Below are 11,921 nucleotides of genomic sequence, written 5' to 3'. Positions count from 1 at the left end.
CATCTCTGGTGTTGCTCTGCTGCTAGCAGGCTTGGATAGTACCCCGACAGAGTCACGTAGGAACACACGCGTTGCTCCACTACCAACGAGCCTGGTCAGCACCTCGGTGGAGTTGCATGCTTCACCTCTTTGTGCAGGAAGCCTTTCTCTTCTTTCTCCTATGTATATTTTCAAGAGGACTGTGCATTGGAACTTATTTGTTTTTGGGCAGAAGAGGGATCCCGACTTATTGACAACAAAAGAGGTTGTTCCTTCAGATAAGCATATAATACCTCTGACATAGGTTTTCTCGTTTAGATATTGCTCCTTCTCTGTTTCTACTAGTTGGATGAGCTTGAATACACAGAGCAGAAGGCTGAGTATAGGCATGGGGTTTCCCATTGTGGACACAGGTTCATGGTTGGACCAAAGTTCCCCTTGCAAACAGCTCGTATTTTACGTCAAGACTTCATTGGCCGAAGGTTACAACTAAGCACAGAGAAGACGAATGCAAGACTGGGCAAGTGTTGTAGTGTCACAAATCTCTTAGATTTCAACAACATACTCATTCAAAATCCAGAACTTAGTAGATGGCAACACTTATTTCCGGAAAACCAAAATAGCAATATATCAATTAAACGAAACAAAATAGTAAGCAAAGCCAACAAAACAACAAGCAAGCAAAGCAAACAAGCACACAAACTAAACCAAGTCAGCAAGCAAACAAACATGCAAACCACAAAGCAAAGACAAGAGAAAAAGCAAACACTACTCCTACTCCTACACTAAATGATCATGGTTATGTGAAATGAAATTTCCATTGAATACTGTAGGCTTACCTGACCTGCAGTCACAAAGATACGAGCGATTAAAATAGATAAAAAATAGTGTGCAATAGAAAATGAAAAAACTTGACAAACTTGCACATGAGAGAGAAGGTCTCACATGTGGGCAGAAGAATGTGTCACAACCACCCAACACACATGCTTACCTCTTCCGTGACTATCATTTTTCAACAAACCTCGGAGGCCTCTTGTGAGTGTGTGTTGTTCTGCACCAAGTTTCTTAGCGAGTGCGAGGAAGGACTGAAGCTTGTTACCTGCAACACGACTCGCCAAGTAAGATTGTTCCAACCATTCAATGATTGGATCATAAAATTCATGATGGTTGTTTTGAAAGATTTGTGATCTTTGAGAAGATGGATTCTTGATTCGAGAGAGGGGATCACGATGGGAATCTAATACGGATAGATAGATTTGGTCATTCTCGTCGGTCATGTCAAGACAGTGAGGGCCTGCCATAGCCATCAGCGCAGGCTGAAGTGCCTCACTTGCTTGACAAAAGTCTAAGAATAAAGATGTTACACGGTGAAGATCATAGTGTACGAAGCAACTGTCATTGGATGTAATGTTGGGAAAATTATAAACTGCATAACATCCACTCAAGATAGAATAAAAATTAGACCAGTCGATCGAGATGCCAGATTCCCAGTTTGACATGAACAAAGAAAATTTTTGAACAATCGTGCGAATGCTTTGAATGAGGGAACCAAGTTCGCTGTGTGCTAGACATGATAGAACACCCACTTGCAACTGGTGAAAAAGTGCGCAGGCATCATGGTCATCACAGAAATGTAGAAAGGATGCCAGCACTGTGAATGTGTGAAACCAGTTGGGGTGTGGTGAAATGAGAGTAACTTGATTCGTGCGATAGGTTGTGCGCTTGTCATCACACAAGGAGATTGCTGGTGTGATGAGTGGGCAAATTTGACGTGCAAAATTTGAAAAAAGACCAAGGAGCTAATTATGAGAGAGAACATCTGATAAGTATGATTCCGGATAAAGACAGCCTTTGATATTGTTAGACTCCGTCTTGCCCGTTTGTTGTCAGCCCGCTGAAGTCAATTCGCACCGCTTGAGTTCAAGTCTTCAGCAAGACAGCTCCTATATTCTATATTCAGTCAAATGGAATCAAATAATATTGGATGAGACACATTTTATCAAGGAAGTTGTAGCTGTTGTATTGGAAATCCAGGAGTCTGTATTGCAGCCATATCATGCCCATTATTACAGCTTGTTCAAAATGATCTTGTTAAATTTGTAAAGCTTGTTCAAAATGCTGGGCTTTATTTGCATCTTCGCATAGGCCCCTATGTTTGTGCAGAATGGAACTTTGGGGGATTTCCTGTTTGGTTACGTGACATCCCTGGTATTGAGTTTCGAACTGATAACATGGCATTCAAGGAGGAGATGGAGAAATATGTCATAATGATAGTGAATCTCATGAAAGTGCACACACTTTTTTCATGGCAAGGAGGTACGATTATTTTACTCCAGATTGAGAACGAGTATGGAAATGAGGAACACTCATTTGGTGAGAAAGGAAAACGTTATGTAAAATGGGCTGCGAGTATGGCAGAAGGACTGGATGCAGGTGTACCTTGGATCATGTGTCAACAAAGTGACGCACCAGGGAATATTATAAATTCATGCAATGGTTTCTACTGCGATGGTTTCAAGCCAAATGCATATCACAAGCCCACTCTTTGGACCGAGGATTGGAATGGATGGTTTTCAGCTTGGGGTGGTCGGGTTCCTTATAGGCCTGTGGAAGACAATGCTTTTGCAGTAGCTCGATTTTTTCAACGTGGTGGCAGCTTTCACAATTACTACATGTATTTTGGAGGGACAAACTTTGACCGCACAGCTGGGGGTGATGCTCCAATTGATGAATATGGTATGTTGAGGCAACCTAAATGGGGGCATCTGAAGGATCTTCATGCAGCCATAAAACTCTGTGAGCCAGCTCTAATTTCTGTTGATGGAGATCCTCAGTATATACGTTTTGGTCCTCAGCAAGAGGCACATGTATATAAATATTCTGGAGAATCCAAAGTTGCAAATATGACTGTAATTAGGAAGACAGGGAAATGTGCAGCATTTCTTGCTAATATCGATAGTCATTCTTCAGCTACTGTACATTTTAATGGAAAGGTGTTTCATCTGCCACCTTGGTCTGTCAGCATATTGCCTGATTGTAAGAATGTGGTATTCAACACTGCAAAGGTTGGATCTCAAATATCCATTGTAAACACGAACAGGAGGCCTGCTGTTTCACAAGGAATATTTGATGCTGAAATTTTGGAACTTGGAGTAAAAGTTTCACAATTATCAAAAGTGTGGAGGGAATATAAAGAATAAGAGTGATGGGAGCATATCTGCTGCTGCAAAAGTCGGGGTTTCTCGCATATACAAGCTTATTCGAGGCAGTCGTATTTCAAGAAACAAATTTCTATCATCTATTATACGTAAATTTGATTTTGGAAGCTGGAGCTATTCATCACTTCCATTTCTAGTGTATTGTGCTGAAGTTCTTGCCGCTCTTCCTTTTACTGTACCCGATGAGCCTCTATATGTAGTATATGCTATTAATCGAATCATGCAAGTAAGAGCTGGAAGCCTGGAGGCTGATATGAAGGCCTTGATTTCAGATGGTCCTTTTGGAGCTGTTGCAAAGGTCACATTTGAAGCCAAGGCATCTGAGAAGGAAATGGAAAGTGATGTAGCATATAATATTGAATCTATTGAGCCAGTTGATAAAGTTTCAGGGGATGCAGATGATTCTAAAGGCATTCCTGATGTATATCTACAAAAATTGAAGGATTTTAAGAGGTCTCTAAAGGACGATTCTTTGGACTACTCTGCTTATACAGCCAATATATCCAAAAAACGAGCCCGTCCTACAGCTGCACAAGCAGATGGTAATAAAGATGCTCAGACGAATGGTCATGTACCCACAAGAACTCTTAGAAAAATTGTTTCTCCTGCACGTAAAGTTAAAGCTGTTTCCAGTGAGAGTGAAAATGATGGTGATGATGACCAGTATTGGCCAGGCCAGACGACTAATGTATTGGTAACTGCAGACCAGCAATTAGGAAGTTATTACATGGGAATGGGGCCTTACATGTCTGCTCATAACATAGATTTTCAGAAATCTCCTGCACTTGCTCTGTTACAACGTCCAGGGCAGTATACACTTGTTATAATTTTTGGTTTTTTGGATGGTGCATCAAACGGAATTCTGTTCTTCTTGATCAGAGGGCGTAATTTTTGTTCAAAACTATTTTTTATTAAAAATGTTTTTTCAAAAGGCAAACGTAAAGTAAAAAGTCGAAGTCAAAGCACGACAAAATTAGAACGCAAAATATATAGGAATGAATTTGCCTATTTTTATCCTCAGTCCTGATTCTATGGGATCTGCGCTCCAGTTTTGCCTCTTGATTAGCCAATCATCAGAAGATTTAGAGGGATGATGTTCTATTTTTAGAATAGATGAAACACTCTTTTCTAATTTTTATGATTCAGTTGAAACAACGCCCTTGTTTTGGGTCGTTTTGTTTTCTCCTAGCGGAGTTTTATTTTTAATGTATTAAAAATCACTTGTAAAGGAAAGGAGAGAGTTTTGAGAGGTGCGTGGAGGAGAATAGAGCATTTCATTGTACAGTTGAATGACAGAGATTAATTAAATGGCCCAGCTCTGATTTGTAAGATTCTTGTGGTGTGGAAATTTAGCATATGTTTTTTCTTCTGTTTCATATGTCTTTGTAATGTTTCCATTTCATTTCATAATCGTTTCTAAATGAATACTTTTAAGTGAGAAAGACAGAATTCAATTTATTTGTTCTGTCTTGAGGAAGTGTTCATATTTAATGTTTTCTTCTGTTTGATAAGGATTCATCACATATGCCCTTGTCGACTTCTCAGCAGTCTTGCCATTCCGTTTAATCTCAATTTATTGTTAAATTTCGCTTCTACCTCGCCTTATGGAATAATCTGTGCCTTTGATTAAATCTCTGCTCACGATGTTCTTGGTACCATGCTGCCCAGAAAACCCAATCATTTATTAAAAAAAACCCTTTCTATCAATTTACTAGCCTAAAATTAGTATTAATTTTGAGTCATCTCAGCCATTTTGAAAACCTTTTGCCGAGATAGACCCGGAGAGAGCCCTCTCCTGTCCTCGTAGGGCTAGCTACGAGGCTGAGCGTGGTTTGATGTGGCCTTGAGTTTTGTCTTCCTCAGCTTGAGGCAAATTCGAGTGTTAACATAGTGGCGACCATACTGGGGAAGATGGTTTGCTGTTGATGTGACATTCAACTTGTTGATTGTCTTGTCCCAGTACATGAAATCAAATTGCAGATCTGATGCTGATGGTGGACAGCAGTCGGACACTTATGAAGGCTGAGACATTCACCTGGTGACTCCAACTCGATCCAGACATTCCAGTGCTTGCTGATCCACTCATGAAATGGTAGGGTATGTGGCAAACCCTGCACTTTATGAAGCTGTAAAAGAAGTAAGAAATTAGTTAGTGGATCTTGAACTTAATGAAGAATTTTTCAGTGCCTTGCTTCAATGTTTGAAATCTCCGAAGCTTCCTTTTGAAGCTAAAACTGGTGTTTGTGAATTAGTTGTTGAAAGAGTTGAGAAGGAGATTCAGTGTTTAGATGAGCAGATCCAGTCATATGATTTCCGAGACCCTAAAATGTTCTTGGAAATCATTCCTCCTTCGAAACAAGCAATAATAGAGTTGCCTACAGATGTTTGCATTGACAGTGTGCAGCTGGAAATATGTATTGCGGAATTGGGGCAGCCAACAGAGTCTGGCTTCCGCGATCCAATGGCAACATACATGGAAATGTTTTTTAGTTTGATTGATAGATCAGGCTGTTTTCTACGTGATCAGGATCATTACGTGCATGAAGGGCTGCCAGCAATTACATCTGTGCCCTGGTGGAAGCATTCTCAAGCGGCATCATTCTCAGGTTGAATGGTTGATTTGGCATTTTAGTATTACCTGATCTAATGTTTTTACAACAAAGTAGGGTAGATTTTGTAAATAAGTAAGGCGCCAAAGGGCAGCATTTCATTCTGAGTTTCATTTACAGTTGTAGTGTGAAGTTTGCTGAGCAAGTTTTTTGATCATTTTAGTCAAGTTTCAGTCCATAAATGAGTTGGAAGTCTCGTGTTGTCTGTTGGAATAATGACTCCATAGCTCAATGGACGGAGGCATTGTCTGCTCTCCCAAAGCTCTGCGGTTCTTGGCACCTCCAAGAAGCGGCAGCTGCCATCCCCATTGGAGCCAATGTTAGACTCCGTCTTGCCCGTTTGTTGTCAGCCCGCTGCAGTCAATTCGCACCGCTTGAGTTCAAGTCTTCAGCAGGACAGCTCCTCTATTCTATATTCAGTCAAATGGAATCCAATAATATTGGATGAGACACATTTTATCAAGGAAGCTGTAGCTGTTGTATTGGAAATCCAGGAGTCTTTATTGCAGCCATATCATGCCCATTATTACAGCTTGTTCAAAATTATCTTGTTAAATTTGTAAAGCTTGTTCAAAATGCTGGGCTTTATTTGCATCTTCGCATAGGCCCCTATGTTTGTGCAGAATGGAACTTTGGGGGATTTCATGTTTGGTTACGTGACATCCCTGGTATTGAGTTTCGAACTGATAACATGGCATTCAAGGAGGAGATGGAGAAATATGTCACAATGATAGTGAATCTCATGAAAGTGCACACGCTTTTTTCATGGCAAGGAGGTCCGATTATTTTACTCCAGATTGAGAACGAGTATGGAAATGAGGAACACTCATTTGGTGAGAAAGGAAAACGTTATGTAAAATGGGATGCGAGTATGGCAGAAGGACTGGATGCAGGTGTACCTTGGATCATGTGTCAACAAAGTGACGCACCAGGGAATATTATAAATTCATGCAATGGTTTCTACTGCGATGGTTTCAAGCCAAATGCATATCACAAGCCCACTCTTTGGACCGAGGATTGGAATGGATGGTTTTCAGCTTGGGGTGGTCGGGTTCCTTATAGGCCTATGGAAGACAATGCTTTTGCAGTAGATCGATTTTTTCAACGTGGTGGCAGCGTTCACAATTACTACATGTATTTTTGGAGGGACAAACTTTGGCCGCAAAGCTGGGGGACCATTTTACACAACAAGTTATGACTATGATGCTCCAATTGATGAATATGGTATGTTGAGGCAACCTAAATGGGGGCATCTGAAGGATCTTCATGCAGCCATAAAACTCTGTGAGCCAGCTCTAATTTCTGTTGATGGAGATCCTCAGTATATACGTTTTGGTCCTCAGCAAGAGGCACATGTATATAAATATTCTGGAGAATCCAAAGTTGCAAATATGACTGTAATTAGGAAGATAGGGAAATGTGCAACATTTCTTGCTAATATCGATAGTCATTCTTCAGCTACTGTACATTTTAATGGAAAGGTGTTTCATCTGCCACCTTGGTCTGTCAGCATATTGCCTGATTGTAAGAATGTGGTATTCAACACTGCAAAGGTTGGATCTCAAACATCCATTGTAAACACGAAAAGGAGGCCTGCTCTTTCACAAGGAATCTTTGATTCTGAAATTTTGGAACTTGGAGTAAAAGTTTCACAATTATCAAAAGTGTGGAGGGAATATAAAGAATAAGAGTGATGGGAGCATATTTGCTGCTGCAAAAGTCGGGGTTTCTCGCATATACAAGCTTATTCGAGGTAGTCGTATTTCAAGAAACAAATTTCTATCATCTATTATACGTAAATTTGATTTTGGAAGCTGGAGCTATTCATCACTTCCATTTCTAGTGTACTGTGCTGAATTTCTTGCCGCTCTTCCTTTTACTGTACCCGATGAGCCTCTATATGTAGTATATGCTATTAATCGAATCATGCAAGTAAGAACTGGAAGCCTGGAGGCTGATATGAAGGACTTGATTTCAGATGGTCCTTTTGGAGCTATTGCGAAGGTCACATTTGAAGCCAAGGCATCTGAGAAGGAAATGGAAAGTGAAGTAGCATATAATATTGAATCTATTGAGCCAGTTGATAAAGTTTCAGGGGATGCAGATGATTCTAAAGGCATTCCAGATGTATATCTACAAAAATTGAAGGATTTTAAAAGGTCTCTGAAGGACGATTCTTTGGACTACTCTGCTTATACAGCCAATATATCCAAAAAACGAGCCCGTCCTACAGCTGCACGAGCAGATGGTAATAAAGATGCTCAGACGAATGGTCATGTACCCACAAGAACTCTTAGAAAAATTGTTTCTCCTGCACGTAAAGTTAAAGCTGTTTCCAGTGAGAGTGAAAATGAGGATGATGATGACTATGATGATGACCAGTATTGGCCAGGCCAGACGACTAATGTATTGGTAACTGCAGACCAACAATTAGGAAGTTATTACATGGGAATGGGGCCTTACATGTCTGCTCATAACATAGATTTTCAGAAATCTCCTGCACTTGCTTTGTTACAACGTCTAGGGCAGTATACACTTGTTATAATTTTTGGTTTTTTGGATGGTGCATCATACAGAATTCCATTCTTCTTGATCAGAGGGCGTAATTTTTGTTCAAAACTATTTTTTATTAAAAATGTTTTTTCAAAAGGCAAACGTATAGTAAAAAGTCGAAGTCGAAGCACGGCAATGAATTTGCCTATTTTTATCCTCAGTCCTGATTCTATGGGATCTGCGCTCCAGTTTTGCTTCTTGATTAGCCAATCCTCAGAAGATTTAGAGGGACGCTCTTCTATTTTTGGAATAGATGAAACACTCTTTTCTAATTTTTATGATTTCAGTTGAAACAACGCCCTTGTTTTGGGTCGTTTTGTTTTCTCCTAGCGGAGTTTTATTTTTAATGTATTAAAAATCACTTGTAAAGGAAAGGAGAGAGTTCTGAGAGGTGCGTGGAGGAGAATAGAGCATTTCATTGTATAGTTGAATGAAAGAGATTAATTAAATGGCCCAGCTCTGATTTGTAAGATTCTTGTGGTGTGGAAATTTAGCATATGTTTTTTCTTCTGTTTCATATGTCTTTGTAATGTTTCCATTTCATTTCATAATCGTTTCTAAATGAATACTTTTAAGTGAGAAAGACAGAATTCAATTTATTTGCTCTGTCTTGAGGAAGTGTTCATATTTAATGTTTTCTTCTGTTTGATAAGGATTCATCACACATGCCCTTGTCGACTTCTCAGCAGTCTTGCCATTCCGTTTAATCTCAATTTATTGTTAAATTTCGCTTCTACCTCGCCTTATGGAATAATCTATGCCTTTGATTAAATCTCTGCTCACGCTGTTCTTGGTACCACGCTGCCCAGAAAACCTAATCATTTATAATAAAAAAAACCCTTTCTATCAATTTACTAGCCTAAAATTAGTATTAATTTTGAGTCATCTCAGCCATTTTGAAAACCTTTTGCCGAGATAGTGGTTGAAGGGAAAGTACCCCTAGAGTCCTTTGGGCTGAGACTCTACCAGACTGAAAATTGCTTATACAAAGAAACACACACACACAGCCATCTTTTTTACTTTTAAGCAAATTCTAACGTTTAGGGTACATACCTAAGGTCCTACGTCCGAGAAGACCGTTAGGGTGCAAACCCTTCTTGGAGTTCCCTTCTTCTTTCTCTGACCTGCAAGACAAACAAATCAAAGAACACAACAGTACATGTATAGAAGTTTATGTATAAATCATCTTTATGCTATAAAGTTAGTTATAAATAATCTTTAAGTAACTACTTTCATAAGAATTCAACACAAGAATCTCATAAGCATAAAGAAAGATTATTCGGGAACAAAGACGTGTTTCTTTATATATAAAGGCAAATAAAGTACATATATCGGAAAGATATCACCTGAACACCTTCAGCAGGCTCCAAGCAAGCCTCCTCCCGGATTCGTTCCAGCCTCCAGCCTCCAACAAGAGCTCCTTCCAAGTCTTACTCAATGATGATGTCAAGGATGAATGATCACCAATACACACGGAAACAAGGGTTTCCTATGCAAAATGGGGAAGTGCAGGATGCACCAAGGACTTCAGACCTGGTCTAAGGGAAAAATCTCAGCATAATAATCTTGCTCTCCTTTCTCTCTCCCCTTGGCCTTCCCTTTGATGTCTTTTTATACCCTCTCCAAAGTAGTTTTTTAGTTAGGAGTTGGTTGGGAACAGTTGGGCCACGGGCACTAACAGGTGATCCAGCAGGTAAACCCGCGATCACCGCCCGAAAAAGAGGAAATTATATTTTTTTAAGTGTTTTAATAGATACACGCGGGTTGGGTATGACAGACCCGCGTGTACACGCGTTTAACACAGGGCAAAGTCGCGTATAGGGAATAAAACACTGTTTTTTAAATTTTTGGACCAGGTCTGGAAGGAGGGGTTGCCCTAGGCCATAAGTGCAGCATCACAAACCATAAGAGTGAGATTTGGAGCTATAACAGATGCCCCCTAATGTATGAGGTCAGAAGGGGAACATGATGGCCGAAATGCATTAAGTAAGTACAAGGAAGGGAACTCTGCCGAAAAACCGAGGAGGACTTCACCGGAATTCAGCCTGCCAAGCCACCGAAAGGAGATCAGAAAGAAACACTGTCTGAGGCGGGCATACCCATGCTCAGGAAAAATAAAGCATGTCCGCATATCAAGTACAAGCGGATCCACTAAGTATACAAGTATAAATGACTATAAAATACATAATGGATCATCTGATCATAATGAGTAAGTACATGTCTGAATGTCACATATAAAACTGTCAATGATGCTGAAAGATGCAACGGATCACTGAGATCAAAGACTGATCCTATAAGGTACCAACTGAACATGATGGAATAGGATGGTACTACACTGCAAACTCAGGTGCCAGCATATAGAATGTCGCCATGACTGACTGCAACATATAAGGTGGAGTGGTATCAACTAGCAGCAACAGGAGCAACTGTCAAGTGAACCAATGAATGCTGATACAACCTGAGGTCTTCACCGACCGCCGTGGTACATTTCTACACCATGGGAATAAATGATCTGAAGTCGACCATGTGAGAAATCGTTTGATTACCGGTCATTGATGTATACCGTTAACAAACGCGAGACTACTCACCGATAATGATAATGAGCGTCAAGGTACCCAGTACAATCTAACAAGTGTGAATAGATGAGCTGAAGTCGAACACCTGTAAGAATCTATCAATCAGGAGACAATGATGGTTTCCCACTGTCGATAGCGAGGAATCTGCCACTAATGACTGCAAACCCCAAGGTACTGCCAAATGGACTCTAGATCTTTGCCCCAGAGCAATGAGTCGGAGTCGATAGGGAAAGATCTGCTAGAAGGAAGGCATTAAGGCATCCTCCATCAATCTAGCGCGAGTGTAACCCGTAGGCCAATAATGTGGAAGGAATCGGACGAAAAAGATGTAGTAACCCAACCGAAGTACGTTTCCGGCGTACACAAGATGTGGCTAGCGCACGGCAGAAACCCTCTGAACCAACCAATAATGAAAGCTGACACAGAGGCGAGGTATCCACCAATAGGGTCAAATGGAAACCAAGGTACTGCACGAATCCCAATGTGTGATAATGTATGCTGATGTCGAACACAAGGGAAACCACTCAGTCAAAGACCCATGATACTGATCGATGCTGAGCACAAGGTGACCTATCAATAATGAAAATAGGGCCAGGGTGCGGTCTCTAGGTCTGCCCTCAGAGCAATGTGTCGTCGTCGATAAGGACAAGACCCGCCAGCAAGAAGTCAATGGGGACCTTCTCAAACCGGCACGAGTGAAGGACCAATATAACTGATGTGATGATAGACATGACACTGACAACCAGGGATGGCCGACTGAAAAATGAGTCAAGAGACACCGCAGAAAGGCCGACTCAGGCTAACTTCCTTTGAACAAAAGCACGACTCAATGTGACTATGTGGCAGCATATAATGAATCTGTATAAGTTCGTCATGCAGGAGGCACGAACGAACCCTCCATATGATTGGAAGAGATAACCAATCGGGGGAGAACTGACTCGATAACAAGGTTATGGCTTACCTAAGTCAAACTAAATCCCACCCAT

General features: G+C 40.7%; 2 pseudogenes; both read left to right on the top strand.

The window, feature by feature from the left end:
- The first annotated feature begins 396 nt into the window (after positions 1–396).
- On the top strand, positions 397–3,179 carry LOC149258926 (beta-galactosidase 9 pseudogene; annotated as a pseudogene).
- Positions 3,180–3,417: 238 nt separating this feature from the next.
- LOC149258925 (beta-galactosidase 9 pseudogene) lies at positions 3,418–7,494 on the top strand (annotated as a pseudogene).
- The last annotated feature ends 4,427 nt before the right edge of the window (positions 7,495–11,921 follow it).

Source organism: Pinus tabuliformis, chromosome 6 (assembly GCF_031772625.1).
Source record: "Pinus tabuliformis cultivar Carrire ecotype Pingquan chromosome 6, CPIR1, whole genome shotgun sequence".
Lineage (NCBI taxonomy): Eukaryota > Viridiplantae > Streptophyta > Pinopsida > Pinales > Pinaceae > Pinus > Pinus tabuliformis.
This window is presented reverse-complemented; position numbering and strand designations above follow the sequence as displayed.